This window comes from Otolemur garnettii, unplaced genomic scaffold (assembly GCF_000181295.1).
Source record: "Otolemur garnettii isolate 467f Iridium unplaced genomic scaffold, OtoGar3 scaffold00215, whole genome shotgun sequence".
Lineage (NCBI taxonomy): Eukaryota > Metazoa > Chordata > Mammalia > Primates > Galagidae > Otolemur > Otolemur garnettii.
The window spans coordinates 737,781-753,614 of NW_003852610.1; the positions used below are offsets into that span (position 1 = coordinate 737,781).

The following is a 15,834-nucleotide window of genomic DNA, read 5'->3' on the forward strand; positions in this document are numbered from 1 at the left end:
TATCTTAATTTTTATCGATATATTTTCTTTTATGTAAGAAAATTTAAATATACTTTTAAAACTATTATGTTTGCTAAGTAAAAATTGATATGTTTGAATTTTTCTGCTATAAAAGAAAGGAAACCTAGTTACTCAACACGACTTTGTTCTCTTCTTAAATACATAAAATAGAGAGGATGACCTTTGCAAATTAAATGTTCATATTAATGCGAAATTGGGAATGAAGACATTAAACTTCCTACCAAGAGCATGTCCAAACTCCAAACTTTTTTATTAGTTGTGGCTGGATTTGGCCAATTTGACTATTGTGTGTTTCTTACCTCTGTCCATTATCATGTCGTCAGTCATTCCAAATGTCACGTGTAGGATGTTTCGAAATGCATTACGGTCTAGTCCCATGACTGTACCTTGCCGCTCTACACCTTCTCCCACCAAGTTATAAAAAAGCCTTATAAGACATTTCACTTCAAATTTATTAACTGTGAAAGAATAAAATTAAGATACAACAAAAATGCATTTTTTGTCTTTAAGTCCCAACTTAAATGTTCCATTAATAAAGACATAGACCAAACAACATCAAAGACATCAAATATGGAGTTGTTAATAGAAAGGAAGTTAAGTTAGTAGAAGATGGCCATAGCTACATTAGCTGCTAAAATAAAAGAAGTAGCTTTCCCTCCAGACAGAGTTGTCATGTTCAGAATTAGAGAAGATAAGATTAAGTAAGTTATTAGAATAATGATTGTAGTGTCAGATCCTAAACTGTACAAGGCTAGTAGAAATATGACTCAAAATAAGAATGGTAAAGCTTAAGAATGGTAACTTTTTTCAGCATTTTGATTCTAGGTATTTATCAGATTTATAATGTTCCTTTTCCTCGGAAATAAATACTAGGATCACAAAAACTAGGTAACAATTTCCATTGTACTTTAGCCTTAATGAATTTGTTAGCCAGATTTTAGAAATCAGAATGACTTATTTTCCAATAAAGAAGCTCTTATACATATTGTAACACCCAGTATGGCTCCTTTTGAGAATTACATAAAAATTAACATGCAGTTTATTCAGAAGTAATTTGGAGAGAGGAAACTTTTATTTAAAGGATATATACATACATGGAAACTGGCCCATACACATAATTGCAGAAAGGATGGTAGTCATAAATACTGAGTTAATTATTTGTGTTCCAATCCCTACTTGGTGTGTCAGTGAAAGGGTTGCTACTGGGTCTTGAGAACATAAAAGTGAGTTTAAGTATGGGCAGGAGATAAGGAAATTTTTCTTTCAAAACCAGACAAAATTATTGTTGACTATTTTTAAAATCATGAGGACAAAACATGTGTGCATATAACGGAGGAAAGCACATCAGATGGAGAAACCACACTTCATCCTATAGAACAGGAAAAACTTGAGTGTGATTCTGGTTTTAAGAGAAACAGTTTGAGAAACCACATTTTGAAAACTATGGAAAAGCAAAGATGTAGTAAATAAATAGTAGAGAAGAATGTAATGATTATGATTTTTAAAACAGCTGTCACTGGAAAACCATATAGTGGTTCCTCAAAAAAAAATAATAACACATAATTACCATACGATCCAGTAATTCTACTTTTGAGTATATACTCAGAAGAATTGAAAGCAGGTACTCAAACAGATACTTGTACACCAATCTTCATAGTAGCATTATTCACAATAGCCAAAAGCTAGATGCGATCCAAGAGTCCATTGATGGGTGAATGAACAGACAAAATGTGGCATATTCCTACAATTCAATATTATTCAGCCTTAAAAAGAAAGAAAATTCTGACACATACTATAACATGGATGAACATTTATGGACATTATACTATGTGAAATAGACCACACACAAAAGGACAAATATGATTCCTCTCATATGAGGTTCTTAATGTAGTCAAAATTTATATAGAGAAAGTAGAGACAAGAAGAGTTACTGCAGGGGCTGGGGAGGAGGAATAGGGGATGGGGAATTAGTGTTTAACAGGCACAGGGTTTCAGTTTGGGAAGATGAAAATGTTCTGCAAGATGGATGGTGGTGATAGTATATAACAATGGTTAAAATGGCAAATTTTATGGTATATATATTCAATCACACACATACCTCTCTAAAAATAAAGAGCTGTCAATAATTGGAGAAGAAAATCCTACACAAAGAATTGTATACTCTCTTCAGGAAATGCTAGATTGGACATTAATTAGCCATTTTACTATTTCAGCTAAAATAATTTTAAAAATTAGTTTATTACCCACTATGTCAATGCTTAGGCATAAGAAATTTTTTTTCTGCTAAATGTTTCTTAAATTCTAGAATAAAATACTAAATGGAATTAAGGAAAATTCAAGAATGGGTTTTTATCTTTTTGTAATGCTCTAAATGTGTCCTGCAACTCATATCTGTGGAATGGTGGATTCACTAGACTCGCTCCTAAAATGCTTTACTTTCTTCAGATTCTACAAAATCTGTCCCTTTCATCCTAGTAGCATTATCATCTTGCAACTAAAAGAAATTTGACTTAAGGTCCTCTGTTCAAAGAAATTTAAAATTATTATAATGTCCACAACATAACTATTTTTCTAGAAATCAATTAGTAATCATCAACGTTTATAAGACTCACTTTAAAACTTTTATGTAAAGAGAAAAATTGAAAGAGTTGACTGTTTCTCCTGGCATGGTGCATTTAGATTTAAAAATATATACTTACCTTTCAATCATTCAAAGAAGGTTTGTTTACAGTATAATCAAACTTATTGAACAGGGACAAAATTAAATTTGGTATTGTGTACAGGAGATATTGCATTGTGTATGAGTATTTATCAAAAATGTTTACTAGATGTTGTAAGAGTATCTGGTCTTCTCCCAGAAATAAAGATGTTTTAAGAAAAACAATACTAGAGCAAAACGTTCAACAGATTAAAATAACCATAATAATACCTTGAATTACAGGAGTCATTTTTCCCCTAAGAATTTTAAGATGCTTATACACACCACAATTTTGATTTATGTCACCAACTCACCAAGAGAGCATTTCTTACCACTCATTATATCAAATATGAATGATCATTAGAAGGCACTAGATTCTGTAATCTCTAGAACTACATTAAAATATGTTTATTCCTCTTTTTTTGCACAATAGGGGTGTGTAGGGGATCGTAGCTTCTCCTGTTTATTCAAGTGGCACTAGTTTTGCAATCAGCATTCAACTTCTAAGCTTGCTTACCAAACAATATTTTCCTCATTTAAACCATATTTATGATTTCCTTGCCCAAGTACAGTTGTTTTCCAGTCTGAATATAATCCTAATTTTTCTTTCAAAATTCTAGGACCACCTTTTCAAATGTGAGATTAGAGAAGGCACCTTTAATGAACACTCATCTTTTTCATCTGGCCACATCTCTTGGACCTTTCAACATTGCCAGGCAGTAGAAAGTGGCAATCTAAAGTTCCAAACGGGTTCTTTACCATGCATTTAGCAATGCTGAGTTCTGAGGTTTCCAAACAAATTTCCTTGCTCTGAGACACAGGGGCCATGTCAACTTATCTTCCCTAATGCTGCTCAGATGCTAATGGCCATTTTCCCCTATGGATCTCTTGTTAGCTTTCAGAACTTGGACCTTCCGGTTTAATTCCCCCCAAAGAGCTAGAAAGCAGGGTGAGGGGCATGGTGTATGTTGGTTGTTCTATTTTTCCTGGGTCCGCTAGTTTTAGTTTTTATTTTACACTCGTCTGAGGCTAAAACCACGTGTCTTGTGGTATCTACACCATGTTTCTATAATGTTAAAGAGGGCTTGAGAAGCAGGTCAGCCCTGGCCGAGACTGGGGGAACAAGAGAGGTGGAGACACCAGTTTCAAGACTGGGGCGTGGTGCGGGGCCCCAGGAGCGTGCACCCCCGCACCCCTCCCGGACTTCTATCTTCGGGGGCGTTGGTGGAGGAGGGTGTGGTCACTGAGGCCCCAGGGGTAGGAAGCAGGCACCGCAGGGGACCTTAGCACCAGGTGGGACCGAGACTTGGTCCAGCAGTCTCCGTCTGCCCAGAGCTCGAGTTTTACTTACAGTGCTTGCAGTTTTTAGTTAAGGTGTCCGTCAACTTCTGCAGCTTCTTGCGGTTCATTCCGGACATTCAGGAATATGGCGGCGGCGGGTGTCCCGGGCGCTAGGCGGCTGGACCCTTGCGAGCTCCGGAGCTGGGGCAACCTGGCGGGGTCTCAGCTATCCCGCGCACTGCCCCAACAGCCGGCGTTGTCACGGCAACGGCTCGGTCGGCCGCCGATTGGCTGTCAGGCCGGGCGTGCCGGAGGCATCTCCGCCCAACACACAACGTGGCCATGGCAACAGCCCTGCTGCCGCTGATTGGCTCCGCTGGGGGCTTTCTGGAGCTGGTCGGGATGCTCCGTGCAGGTTGGAGGGTATCAGCCAAGTACCTTGCAGGCTGTGTTCTGACTGTTAATGTTTAAGTTTTAGTTTTTAGTGCACCTGTCTTTTCGATTGACAGCCCCTCCGACTGCACCACAAATCACCAAAGACTCAAAATAGGGTGTTGCAAGCCGTCTGAGGAATGTTTCAGGTGGTGAGTGTCACACCTCTAGGGAAGACTTAAGATCTGGGAGACCTGAGCGAGGGTGGAGGGTAGGGACTTGGAGAAGAGTCACAGAGTAGCAGGTATGCTATCCAAATGACGGGTTTCCCAGGCCTTGTGCAGGAGGGTGTGAAGCTTACTGTCTGGGCGGACCCTTTCTGTTCAGGTTGTCAGTCCTTGTGCTGTGATGCCAGAAGGGAGTCTGTCCCTAGACAGCCCTAACTTTGGGTTTTTAACGTTTCTAAGAGCATAGAAAATAGAGTGTGGTCACACGTTGTCTAAGGAGGAGGATACGTTCTGAGAAATGTGTTATTAGGCAATTTTGTCCTTGTGCACACATCATAGAGTGTATTTACGCAGACTAGCCCTGGACGAGAGCCTACCGTGCAACCAGGGTGTCTGGCGCAGCCTCTCGCTCCTGGGCTACAGATCTACAATTACAGCACACTGCATTGGAAGAAGTTTTGTCTTGGGCCACACATTAAATACAGAAACATCTATGAAAGCTGATAAGGAAAAACAATGGTCCGTGATTTCTTCGTGATATCTCCACCACAGATAAGCCAAAAAGTCCTCACGTGGTCCTTGTGCAACCCACGGTATTGGGTACTCCTGCAGGGGGAATCTGAACAGAGAAAAGGTACAGTAAAAATACAGTACTATAATCTTAAGGGAGGGCCACTGTTGTATATGTGGTACAAAGTTTATGAAAATGTGATTATGCATCACGTGACTGCCCTCATCTCATTCTTTGGAGGTGGAATTTGTCAGTAGAATCTGGAAAAAACGACTGGCAATTTTTAAACTAGTTAAAGAGGCAGTCTCCCAAATAGAAACGAGCTGGCAACTGCCAGTTAGGTGTGGGGTACATTCCAACCTCCCTTTTATGGAAAATATCCCTGTACAATTGATCATTTTCTTATTTGAAAGACAAATTCTTTACCTGCAAAGGATAGTACTTACACCTTTAGTGTGGGAGTACTTTCTGCTTTTCTTACCCATGGTGGATTACCCTCTTGACTTAAGATGGCAAAAAATGGGCTGGCTCATCCAGGAGCATGAAACCTACAGTGTTCTCCAGGTGCTTATTTAGCCCTGGAAGGGAAAATGCCTCTGGTGTGCAAACTAATTTATTGTATCCATACTGTCATCTTTAGACTGAAGGCAGAAAAATTCTGCCAACTTTGAGCAACAATCCAAAAAGAAATAATTCCAAAATTGAAGCCTCTGGTTTTGTGTCGCTATTTCATTTGTCCATGGAATGGAGGAGCTGAAAACGCGGCTGTCAGTAGTTAATGAGGAAAGCATGGTCCCATCTGATGCAGGCAGTTGTGTTAAGAACCACCTTCAGATGTGCTGAATGTTCACCTTGCTGGTGTGCCTTAGGGAGTAGGGCCCCGCTGTGGTCCCACATTACAGGTGTGTCTGGGAATCGTGGGCACCTGCTGAGGGGCACTGGTGGGTCAGTCAATCAGTTATTACTTCACAAGTTTCAGGCCTAGGGCCCATAAGCTGTTTCCTTAAAGTGAAAACAAAATGTAGGGGTGACATTTCAGACTGTAGAGACTAAAATAGGTAAATCTGTTATGCCAGGCAAACATACCTTTGTAAACAATGTTCTCTCTCACTCATCCTCCCCAGTTATTTCTTCCATGGTATTCTTTTAGGGAAAAAAGTTCAAATGCATTGTTGTGTGAAAATTCCCTCCCCTAAGTGGGCTGCCGAGTGAGTTGGCCTTAAGGTCTTGCAAATCTTTGTCAGGCGAAGTGCAGTATTCATTTGGGGCATATTTTGCTAATATGTGGGTAAACCAGAGCTCTCACTCCAGGCCTGTGAAGTCTGGGAACTGAATATTTTTAGACTGTAGAAACAATTATAGACCTAATTGAATTAGCTAATCATATACATATAAATATCAAGGAAAACTGAGATTTTTATTTGCAGTTTTTTGTTGTTTGTGCTGAATAGACAAAGAACTTCTTTCCCCCAAGGGCTTTCTCAGAGTAAGGCAATTAAGCCTGAGCAGTTACCTCATTTCAAATCAATCAACAATGGAATAATAAAAAGAGTGTTTAATTCATATTGTACATAAATTTTACCATTCATGAAATGATCATAGAGCTTTCTAAAACTCCAACTTCAAGATGAATAACTTTTGTAAATACAAAACTACATTAAAGTGACTATTTATGCTATAACATTTCCTTTAATTTTGTGTGCAAAACAATCTTCCCTTTGACTCACCATTCACTGGCATGTTGCCATGAAAAATTGCTTGGACCTTGACTTGATGAAAATGTTTTCCTTAATGTAGACCTTTTACGATGAGGGCCTTTGGAAGCTGTGTAGGAAATGATATCATAGAATTGACCTCCAAGTATGTCACAAATCTATTATGAAATTGTTTTAATAAAAGGAAAATTAAAAGGTTAGTTACATAATTTAAATTCAGTTTTATTAATTTTGTTTTGTAGATAGTGATAAAAAATTCAGAATTAAATGTGGCCAGCCCTTTGGGTGGTTGAATCTACACTGCTGCCCTCTACCACGTTCCTCTGTGCTGTAATGCTGCAGACAAGCTGATCACAGTAGTTGGAACTCACTCACTGCTGTCTCATTTAGGACTTCTGCATTTTTTTTTTTGCCCCAACCTATTCTCAGGGGCAGCTCTTTGAAGAGCACTTTCCTCTTCCCTATGTAAAGTGAATCCTTCCTTACCAGACATGCTTTGCCTCAGGACTATTTTCTTTCTAGCTCTTGCTACTGTGTGTAATACCTTCATTCATTTTTTTCTAATCTCTCCTTCCCACTAAACTATAAATTACATGATTCATTCTCTCTCCCCTCCTGCCCCTCCCACATTTAAGTCTATTTTAATCTCTGTATCTCTACATCTGTTTGTCTGTCATCTGTCTATACCTCTGAAGTTTAAGACCACAGCCCATGTTTTATGGTATGTATTAGTGAAAAGTGGAGAATTACCAGAGTAGAGGTGAACCTCGAGTCCCCCTGAAGCACCTCCAGAGCTAGGCAGCAAAAAAAGAGCTTTCTTTTAAACTGACCTTTCTCCAAAATTCACACTCAATATACACATTTCTAGCCTTTATTTTTTTTTAACTGTAATCGAGTAACTGATGGGTCATTTTACCCATCAGTTGCCTATTGTTTACTAAGGATAGGATTCTTATATCTTACATGTAATTTACAAAAGTGTCAATTAAGATATGACCTGTGATGAGTATTTAGATGATAGCAATGTCTGCAGGCTGAACAAAGAAGCTGGCTCCTCCAGGCCTCAGGCCACTGACCAAGAAATCCAGCTGAATTTTCTGGTTTCTCTCCCACTGAGCAGGGGCCATGAGTACCCACAACCAGGGGCAGAGGAACTGCGCTGTCTGCACAGCTAGCTCATGGACAGAAACACCTGCCCCTTTGTAGTTGAGCCCAGGGATCCCTGTTGATACAGGGTTCCCCCCAAGGCTGGACAGGGGACCCTAGTTTTCCTAGGCTTGGGCAATTTCTTTTTTTTTATTTTTTGACCAGGGCTGGGTTTGAACCCTTCACATCTGGCGTATGGGGCTGGCACCCTACTCCTTGAGCCACAGGCGCCTCCCGGCTTGGGCAATTTCTTGAAGAGAATGTCCTGACTTTTTGTTCTGAGCTGGAAGGACTGTATTCATTTGTTTGTTGATAACACTCATTAACATTGGAAATGTGTTTCTATTTGCCAAATCCTAGCCAAGCTTAATTCTCAAGAACTAATACCTCTAGATAAAGAGCCCAGGTAGAGACTTCCCACTTGGTCTTTCCTCCTGCCAGAAGCTCTGGTGCTTTTTACTTATTCTTTATTTCTTTCTAATAAAATCCTACCTTACCACTGGTCTGTGGTCTATGGGTTCATTCTGTAATCCCTGAGATCAAGGACCTACTGAGGAGAGAAATTCCAGTAACATATTTTGGGGGCTTGTCCAGGATTGAAGATCTGTGGTCAGCAATGGGACTACTTACCTCTATCCTGTCTTTCTCTATAATCATCATAATGGAGACTAATAATTAGGATACTGTTTGACCCTAAAAGTGCATAGTGTGGCTGCTGACCTCTAGGTGACAGGTGAGAGGCTGTCGGGAACAAGCTTTCTAATTTCCCTAGACTCCAAAAGAAAGGAGCAGAAAGGAACATTAGAAGGCATCTGAACCCATTTTCCATTCACTTCTTTTCTCTGGTTGAGAGCTGAGCAAAACAGAAGTAGTACCCAGAGGTCCTGGGGTCCCCAGCAATTGTTCTGCCCCCAGAGCACTGGAGGGCCTTCTGCAAAAGTGCTCTCCCAACTCTTACTATCTGCTCTTGTCTTCCATGGTCCCAAACTTCTGTTTATCTCTACAGACCCCTTCTGCTTTCTTTCTCTCTCTCTCCTTGCAGTTTGCATGTGTTATTTGAATGTCAATAAAGGATTGTTTTATATATTTAGTTAAGTTGGTACTGGCTCTTTCTGGTATTTTTTGGAGGTTGTAAGTGTGTTTCAGATGTTGTAGATGTGTTGTAAGGTCCTCTTTATTGCCTTTCATTGCAAAATTAAATTAAATTGGCTTTTTGCGTATTTGAGAAAAATCTGAACTATACTAATGAGTAGAGGCCAAGAAGCTGGCTTCAAACAAAGAACAAAGTAATTCCCCTACACGTGGCTTCTCTGGGCAGCCAGGAGCCTACAAAGAGAAGCCCAGGGCAACCCCACACCCCCAGGTGAGAATGGCCATAAACCCTAAGCTACATTTCAGCCTCTTCTTTAAAAGAAAAAAAGGAAAGAAAGAAAACCTTTAAAATGAAGAAAGGCAGAGAAAACGATCCTGGGTATTTGATTTTTTTTTCTGGTCTATTGGTGTAAATGGAAAGGTTTGAAATCATTCTGGATTTCTCTAAGACTTCGCCTAGTTGTAGCTGGTTCTAATGCAAAAATTTTAGAGTGTCTCTCAACCCTGAGTTTAATTATTGTTACCTTACTAACATTTGGGGAAGAAAAGAACATGGAAAAAAATAGCACTTAAGACATGCCCATGACAGAAAGCCTATTTTCCTTTGTTACTGGGAATTTAGAAAAAGTTCATGAAAATTATAAAGGGTTAAATGTGCAAGCACCGCACAGCTGTTTTCTCCAGGGTGGGGCTCTCCACATTTTAATTGATACTCTGGGGCAGGTGCAGAAAGGGGAAGAATTTACATCAGGTGGGACCAGGCTCCTTGATACCTGATTTCTCTGGCTGTGCTGCTGGCAATCAATAAGCACAGGAAAGCCAGCAGGTACATAGCTCTACCCCAGTAATTGTGGCTAAATCCAGACAAGCATGGAAGCTAAGGAGGCCACTCTCCTCAGAGATTCTTCCCCAAGCATTGAAGGAATACTTACTTTGGTTGTCTGGAAGACTTCCCCGGGTCGGTCAGAGGACACTTTGACAACTCAGGAATACAGGGTAGGATTGATTAAGACATTGGACGTTTGTTCTTTCCCACAGATGGGTAATGTTCTCTCTCTAAGACAGTGGTTATCAACCTTCCTAATGCCACGATGCTTTAATACAGTTTGTCTTGTTGTGGTGACCCCCAACCATAAAATTATTTTTGTTGCTACTTCATAACTGTAATTTTGCTACTGTTATGAATCATAATCTAAATATATGATGAGCAGGATGTATTTTCATTGTTACAAAGGGGTCATGACCCACAGATTGAGAACTGCTCCCTAAGAGAATAACCAAGTAACATGTTCTCTCACCAAGAGAACTTTCATCAGGTGGGACCACTATGGCTCCTATGTACCTGACTTTTTGGCCTGCACTCCAGGAATACCCCACTGGGCTGTATTCTAAAGTGTTGGGACATGTTTGATCCCTGGACTCTGAAGAATGAATGTATGGTTTTCTTCTGCACCAAGGCCTACTCTTAGTGTGGGCTTGCTAATGGTGAACCATAATGACCAGAAGGTATTCTAAAATTATGGTAAACAAGAGAGGAAATGGTCTGAAGTACCTATGTGCAAGCTTTCTTTTTTCTCAGAGACAACCCCCAACTGTGTAAAACCTGTCAGATAGATCCAGCTCTCCTGGCTGTAGTAATTTCCCCAAATGTCTAGGAATCCCTGAGAAAGACACTGTCGTCACCTAGTTCCAACCCACTACTTCTCCTGCACCTTCCTCTGTGCTTTCAGAAAACCCCAAGAAAGAATCTATTTCAAGAGATTCTTCTGGTCCTTTTGCCCCCCCCCCAGAAAGCAACTGTATCCTTCTTTGTGTCCCTTAGTGGAAACCATGGGTGGTTAGAGGGGAAATGCATGGGTATTCATTCCATTTTCTCTGGCAGATTTAAAACCAATAAAGCTTGATGTAGGAAAATTTTCTGATGACCCAGATAGGTATACAGATATTCTTCAAGGGGTTAGGACAAAGCTTTGGCCTCTCTTGGGGAGATGTAATGCTACTACTAGATTTAACTTTAAAGGAGAAAAATGAAGTCTTTGATGAAGTCAGAAAGTGGGGTGATTTGTGGTTCATGTCCAATTCTGATGGCAGCATGTCTTCTGAGGACAGGGACAGATAATCCATGGGAAGACTGGCAGTTTCCTCTGGGGATCCCGAATGGGATCCTGAGAAAGGTGACTGGTGGCATAAACAGTTTCTAACATGTATCCTGAAAGGTTTAAATTGATCCAAGAAAAAGCCTATGAATCATTTTAAGTTGTCTATTATTTACAAGGAGAAAAATGAAAGTCCCTCAGCGTTTCTTCCAGCTTAGAGAGGTGATGAGAAAAAACATTCAGTTGACACCTGACTCTTTAAGGGGTCAAATTATTTTAACAGATATATTTATCATTCAGGCAGCCCCAGACATTTGAAGAAAACTCCAGAAATTGGCTCCAGGCCCAGATCATAACCTGGAGAATCTTCTTAAAATGGCCATAAGGGTCTTTTGTAATCAAGAATCAGGAGGAAGAGAAGGAAAAAGAGAGGAGGGTTTAAAAAAATGAAAGCTCTAGTGATAGCACTCTGACAAATGGGTACCATTCAGGAGCAGAGGGAAGCCAGAGGAGCTAAGGACAAGTGCTTCCAATGTGGTCACACCTGCCACTTCAGGAGAGATTTCCCTCCCACCCCACAGCACCACCTATTGGGCAAGCCTTCAGGCCCCAGTCCAGAATGCAAGGGTGACCACTGGTGGACAGCCTATCCCCAGAGGTGAAAGCCTCCTGAGACAGTGACCCCATCAGCCTCCGAACTGGACTGAAGGTGCCCTGGGCAGATTCTCATGGCTCCAGCTGTGTCATCATCCCTCAAAAGCCCAGGGTCTGCCTCATAGTGGAGGGGCAGGAGACAGAATTTCTTCTGGACACTGGAGCAACCTTTTCTGTACTCCTCTCTAACCTTGGTATTTTAGCCCCCAAATCTGTAACTATACAGGGGGTATCTGGAAAGCTGGTTACCAAAGTCTGCAATTTGGGTGACTGGTTGCTCTCTTACACCTTCTTAATCTTATCTGAAAGTCCTGCTCTCCTTTTAGGGAGGGAAAGACTAACTAAAGCATACTATGTCTTCCTTTATTAGAGACAGAAATTAACCCAGAAGTATGGGCTACGGAGGCACAGGTGGGAAGAGCAAGATATGCTCACCCAGTCCAAATTAAGTTAAGAAATCCCACCATCTATCCCAATCAAAAACAATATCCTCTAAAAGCAGAAGCTAAGAATAGCTAATACTCATAATACAAAATCTAAAGCAACAGAAATTATTAATACCTTGCAATAGTCCATGTAACACTCCTATTCTAGGAGTGCCAAAGCCAAACAGAACTTGGAGACTAGTCCAAGACCTCCGCATTATAAATAAAGTGGTCATTCCTCTCCACCCTGCAGTTCCCAGTACATATACTTTATTATTTCAAATCCCTGAAAAGGCTGCCTATTTCATAATCCTTGACTTAAAAGATGACTTTTTCTGCATTCCTCTTTTTGAGAATTCCCAATACCTTTTTGCTTTTGAAGACCCCTCTGAGTCCAACTCCCAGCTCCCATCAACTGAACTCCCATTCAACATCAACTGAATTTGGGGACAGCCCTCACTTGTTTGGAAAAGCCTTAGCCCAAGACCTGAGTTGTTTCTCATATCCTACAGTGACTCTTATTCACTATGTACATGACATTCTTTTGTGAGCACCAGATACAGAGGAATGTCACAAAGCTACCCAAGCTCTACTAAGCTTTATAGTTGATTGTGGGTACAAAGTTTCCAAGGCTAAAGCCCAATTCTGTGTGCCTGAAGTGCACTATTTAGGTCTCCAGCTTTCACAGGGAGAAAGAGCTTTGGGCAAAGAAAGAATAGAACCGATATTGATTCACCCTAAACCTTGAATTCTCAGACAGCTTTGAGGCTTCTTATGAATTACAAGTTTTTGCCGACTCTGGATTCCTGGATATAGTGAAATAGCAAGACCACTCTATTTTTTAATTAAAAATGCTCAAAGTGAGCATCAACTCTAGAATGAGAACCATAAAACAGATAGTAAGAACTTATGAGGTATGTCAGAGAAATAATCCTTTAAATCACTGTCTACCTCCCCCCCACCAGGTATTCAAAAACAAGGTAGATATCCAGATGAAGATTGGTAAATAGATTTCACTCATCTCCCTAAGGTACATGGTGTACAATATTTGCTAGTATTTGTGGATACTTTTACTATTTGAGTTAAAATGTTCCCTTGCAGAACAGAAAAGACCCAGGAATTTGTAAAGGCTTTAGTACATGAGATAATCCCCAGGTTTGGAGTCCCTTGGAGTTTGCAAAATGATATTGGGCCAGCCTTCAAAGCATCTGTTACACAAGGCATATCTAAAGTCCTGGGCATAAAATATTATCTACACTGTTCTTGGAGGCCACAATCCTCTGGGAAGGTAGAAAAACTGATGACAAAATCAAAGAACTGTTATGAAAGCTAACTCAAGAGACTCATTTCCCTTGGACTAAATTACTTTCCATTGTTCTCCATAGAATAAGAAATTTGCCTCAAAAACTCGTTGTAGCCCATTTGAGTTATTATAAGAAAGGCCCATTTAAACTAATGATTTATTATTAGATCAAGAAACTACAGAATTAGTAAAACATATTACTTCTTTAGCTAAATTCCAACAAATCCTTAAGAACCTCCCAATTACATTTTCACATTCAACACTGAAAGAAATTTTCTTTACTAGAGATCTAATTGTGATCAAAACTCTTCCCTCCAATTTACCTTCCCTAACCCCAACTAGGGAAGGTCCTTTTCTTGTTATCTTTTCTTCTTCTTCTACAGCTGTTAAAGTTGTGGGAATAGATTCTTGGATACATCACTCATGAGTAAAATCCTGGAATCCACCACCTCCCACAGAAGCAGACCATGAAGAGAATCAACCACAGTCTACCTGCACTTGTGAACCTAAAGAAAATTTGAAGTTATTGTTTAGAAACCAGCAAGGAAAGTGTTAACGTAGTTTACTTTTGAAATTGCTGACTTTATTTTCCAACCTGACACCAATAAAACTGTAATTAACCCCTTCCTTTCCCTCTTCTACCTTTGCCTTTTAATATACTAACCAGATTTGTGTCCTCAAGAGATGATGATGTCATCAATCCAAACCCAGTAAAGATGGTTCTAGTCCAAGACCTGACTCGATCACGAACCCCTGGATAGCGCTCCCTCCTGAGAAACCGTAACTGTACCCTTGTATCATCACTCGGTCCAGCAGGAAGAATTAGATCAAGTCTTTGTCCTTTTTCCCTAACAGCAGTTAGAGTTTCTACTCAGAGAAGGAGAATTGATACAGGGTTCCCTCATTAAAGGCTGGACAGAGGACCCCAGTTTTCCTAGGCCTGGGCAATTTCATGAGGGGAATGCCCTGACCTTTTGCCCTGAGCTGAAGAGACTACATTCATTTTTTTGTTGACAACACTCATTAACATTGAGAATGTGTTTTGTTTGCCAAGTTCTGGTCAAGTGTAATTCTCAAGACCTAATACACCTAGTTAAAGAGCCCAGATAGAGACCTCGCACTTGGTCTTTCCCTTTGCCAGAGCTCTGGTGCTTTTTACTTCTTCTGTATTCCTTTCTAATAAACTCCTATCTTACCACTAATCTGTGATCCATGGGTTCATTCCTGTAATCCCTGAGACCAAGGACCAACTCAAGAAAGAAATTCCAGTAACACTGTGACATTCTGGCACTAATCAGGGGCGGAGCAGGACCTGGACTCCTGCACAGAGCTGGCCCTGCTCTGCCTGGCCCTCTGAGCAGTGTTAACCAGAAAATAGCATGAACCAGCTCTAATGTTTGCAGTGGGGTCCTTCAAATCACATGCTCCAACTCTATAGTTCTTGGGCACTCAAGAAAAAGAAGCTCTCAGAATTGCCTATCCCCAAATAATTTTGCCCCTCAATTTTTGTCTAGCCTCTCTAATCCTTTCCCTTGTATTCAACAACACTTGTCTTCATTTGTGAACAGTCACCTAACATACTGCATTTCTGTACAAGGCCGTGTTTTCACATCTATTCTCCATACCAGTGACTCCCCTTAAGACATTGCTGTTTCTGCAGATGCTCTTTAGAAAAGGTCACTCCTTTCTTCATACTTGGTCACTCCCTCCAGATCTGGCATTGCTTTCCCAGTACCAGAGCGTAGGTCTGGTGACTCCATTCCCTGCTGCATCTCTGCTCCATCCACCCCTGTACCCTGCTTGCTTCTTGCACCAGACTGCTGTCTTCCCTCTGTGCTTTTCCAAACCATCTTCTGAGTTGCCAGAGTAACCCAACCCAGTCTTCCTCCTGCTTAAAATTTAAATGACTTGGGTGGCACCTGTGGCTCAAAGGAGTAGGGCACTGGCCCCATGTGCTGGAGGTGCAGGGTTCAAACTGAGCCCAGGCCAAAAAAAAAAAAAAAACCCTGCAAAAACTAAAAAATAAAATAAATATTTTTTTGAATCTCTTAGCAAAAAAGATATTTGCACCGGATTATTCATTGCAGCTCAATTTGTAATAGCCAAGTCATAGAAGAAGCCCAAATGCCCCTTGACCCATGAATGGATTAATAAATTGTGGTATATGTATACCATGGAATACTATGCAGCCTTAAAAAAGATGAAGCCTTGGGTGGCACCTGTGGCTCAAAGGAGTAGGGCACTGGCCCTACTGGAGGTGGTGGGTTAAAACCCAGCCTTCAGCAAAAAAAAA

The 15,834-nt window shown here is 40.6% G+C and overlaps 1 pseudogene; it reads right to left on the reverse strand.

Moving 5' to 3' along the window:
• The window catches only part of LOC111722120, an 86,026-nt pseudogene extending 81,898 nt beyond the window's left edge, over window positions 1–4,128 (reverse strand).
• Between the last annotated feature and the right edge of the window lie 11,706 nt (window positions 4,129–15,834).